The following is a 3,727-nucleotide window of genomic DNA, read 5'->3' on the forward strand; positions in this document are numbered from 1 at the left end:
CATTGAACATTAAACTATATTTTGGTTGACCCACTTTGACCCCCAGTTGACCAGCGGTCAAAATGACCAAAATACCCCTTTGGGATTCAAACATCGATTTCAAACCAAACGAACTCCAAATTGCTTGGAACCATTTCAAAAAAGTTTCAAATATCAAACCCAACCTGTTAGACCCAAACCCAGACCCTCGGTCAAGCTGGTTTACTAAGTCAATCTAGGTTGACCAAACAGGCCCTTAAGGGTCAAAACAGGTATTTTGACTGAAATGACCTCCCCAGACCTTGGGACCACCTCCAATGGTCTCTAAATACCATTTCAAACTTGTCCTGTCCATACCCACTCCCTGGGTCAACCTGATTGACCCAATCAACCTAGTTTACCCAATGGCCTCTTTAAGGCTTGGAATGAGTTATTTCAACCCATTTAGCCAGATCAATGCCTTTAAACCTTTAAACTCATTCCATTTAGTGTCTTTAATATTTCTAAACTCATTTTGAGTTAAACCTAAGTCAAGTTGACCAAGTCACCTCATCAAGGTTTTATTAAATCGTTTGCTTTTCCATTCAAACTTAAACTCTCTAGCCTCAAGCCTAATCTAAACCATTTCAACCATCTTACATTGACACTTGGCTACCACCTCAGCAGTCAATCATTTATTTGACCAGTCAACACTTGGTCAAAACCCTTTAAACCCCTCTTTAACTCTTCCAAATTCTAATCCTCAAGCTCTAAATCCCTCTTAAGCCATCAATCCAGCACTCAAATCCCTTTCATATGCCACATCAGCTGCCACATGGCAGGGAGACCAGTCAACTTGTCAAACTAAGAGCTTGGATAGGTCAAAAATGGTCAAAACCCATCTTAATTTAATCCTCTCTATCTCTAAAACCCTTCCAGCAGTCCTAATGGCATCTAGAACATTCTTAAACTAGCTTCTAATCCTTGGATCAAGCTTAAGCCGAGGGTAGTGGTCCCAAAAGCTTACAAGGGTACAAAAGGACTTGCCACCTCATTAGTCCTTTAGTCCTCTTACTGTCCTGCTCCCACCAACTCCAAGACACCTGGTATCATCAAGGGATGAGTCGAAAGTGATCAGGGCCATCCAAAACAACATGGAGCTTTTTAATAGGGCAAAATAAGGAATAGAGTCGCATTCCTTCAAGCCATGCTCTCTCACCTCTCAAGCTTTCCCAGATCCCGAACTTGAGCCATTTGAGCTCCCAAGAATATCTTCTCCATTTTCCAAGTCGAAATCCACCGGTTGAAGGCCGCCGATGACCGGATTCTGGCGACCTTGAGCCAACATCTGTCCAAGCTGACTGGCGGCTAATCCAGGCGTTATTAACTCAAGGATTCTTCTACAAAATGGAGCGTGGACAGTCTATAAATGCAACAATTCCATAAACAGTTAAAACCGTCCATTATCAAGGTGAAAATCGATCTTAATCCCTAGGCTAGAACACCTAGCACGAAACGGCTGGAGGCGCTGCGCGACTTGGACAGACCGCAGGGATTGATCTCGTCCGACCGTTCTTTCTGGTTCGAGATCGAATCCATGGTTCTCATCCAGACCTTCAGATTCCTGCCGTGCTAGATCTAATGGTCTGGAAATGATGCCGCGCTGGATAAGTGAATGGGGCCCAGATGACCACCGCCGTTTCGTGAACCAGTTCTTATGTGCCACGTGGACAGCGTGGGCCCGTCATTATTTCAATGGTGTGGTAATGATTGGCCCACTGCTGTCTGCGGTTTGATGGGCCAATCTGAATCTACCATGTGGCATCTGACGCCAGACTCTTTAAATGACTTAAAATTTAATTTTAAGTTATTTTTAAACCCAATTTACTCTAAAAAAATTATATAAAATCAAATATAAATAAAAAAATTTAATGTAATATATTGTTCATAAAATTACAAACTTTAATTTGAGATTAGTATTAGTTTAAAATACTTTATATATTTTTAAATCATTTCAAATATTAGTATTTAGTATTTTAAATTAATATATAATTAAATATATATATTTTTATATATATATAGGTTTATATATACATATATTTTAAAACTATTTTCTTTAAAAATTATATGTATTTAAATCTTTAGACTTTGGGAGATCCCCCTTGAAACTTTTAACATGGATTGAGCTTGAATGAAAAGATTTGATGGGGATGATTAGTGGATAATTAACTTAATTATTCACTAATCAAATGGTTGATTATTCAAGTTTATTTTGTCTCTTGCATATGTAGAGAGCACACACTTGCACCTAGTCTTAGGGCTCTCCTAGATCTAGGATTTGATTGTGAATGTGATGCTTACATCTATGTATTTTAGTCCAAAGAAATGCAGCCTAGTAACATTAAGGACAACAATTAGAGATATGTTTAGAGGACTTAGAATAATTCAAAAAATTAGGATTTACACCCTCGTGAATTGAAATTTGAACCACTTAAACTTAGTGACACTCAGCTTTTGGAAAAAATTTCACTAGTTTTAGAGATCATTAAGGCCCATATTCAATTTTCTTAAGATTAAACCTTTAATTAAGCCTTTAAACCTTCTAGAAAATATAATAAATCCGTTTTTTAAACCCAAAAAATATGTATAACCCCTCTAGCTAACCAGATTTGAATCCTTAACCAAAGAAAATTAAAACCAATTCAGCTTTACAGCAATTCTGCACTTAATCTAATTTTAATGGAAAATAACTATTTCATTAAAATTAATGAATAATAATTTAAAATTCCAAAAATTTACCAAACACTTGGGAATCTCTTCTTAGGTCATTCTTGATCTTTGGAGCTGATTTCAAGGAGCTGGGACTTCATTTAGAGCAAAATCATAAAAAAGGGCCACTAATTAAGTAATTTCAAAAAATCATTAAATACTCAAAACTTCAAAGCTTCATAACTAATTCAAGAAAAATCTAAATTGACCAAACTCACTTGCATTTAACTTATAATAATGTCTAATATTTATTAAAAAAATGAAAGATCTAGAAATTTATCAAAATCAAAAAGTCAACTTTTTGGTCAAAATTAAGTCAAAATAAGTTCAAAACTTCAAACATTCGTAATAAAATATAGAAAAATCCAATTTCAGTGTACTTACTGTCTAACTAATCGTATTAAAGTCTAGTATTTTAATAAAATTCTAACTTTCCAGAAAACATTTTTTATTAAAAAGTCAACTTTTGACCCCTTAATTAAAGGATTAAAATATTCAAAAAATTCTAAAAAAATTAAAAATTGTTTTAAATCTCCAGAATATGTTAACCAACCCTTAAAATCAACAATCAAACACTTTTAATAAAATTTATTAACCCTTAACCGTTAATTAATCTAACTCACTTAATCATATCGGGTACCACTAGGTAACCCAGGCCTACGAGACTATTAAGTTAGCCCCAAGGAAGGAGAAATAAACTTCACGGCCTGGAAGTGAAGTAAAGCTGGTATCCAACAAACATTTGAATAACTTTTTAAAATTAATTTTAAATCATTAATACTTAAACTTTAATTAAAATTCTCTTTAAGCCTTTCAACCAATCAAATATTAATCAACTTTAACTAATGATCCTATTTAGGACATATAAAAACCACACATCCTACCTCACACACTGTAGATGGTTTGCTAGGAGCACCAACTCTAGTTTTAGGCAAGGCCGGTGTTTATTTTTCCGTTGTGTGCCGGGTTTTCGAGCTTTCATTGCATGCTGGTTGTTAGC

This window comes from Dendrobium catenatum, unplaced genomic scaffold, assembly GCF_001605985.2.
Source record: "Dendrobium catenatum unplaced genomic scaffold, ASM160598v2 fragScaff_scaffold_1136, whole genome shotgun sequence".
Classification (NCBI taxonomy): Eukaryota; Viridiplantae; Streptophyta; class Magnoliopsida; order Asparagales; family Orchidaceae; genus Dendrobium; species Dendrobium catenatum.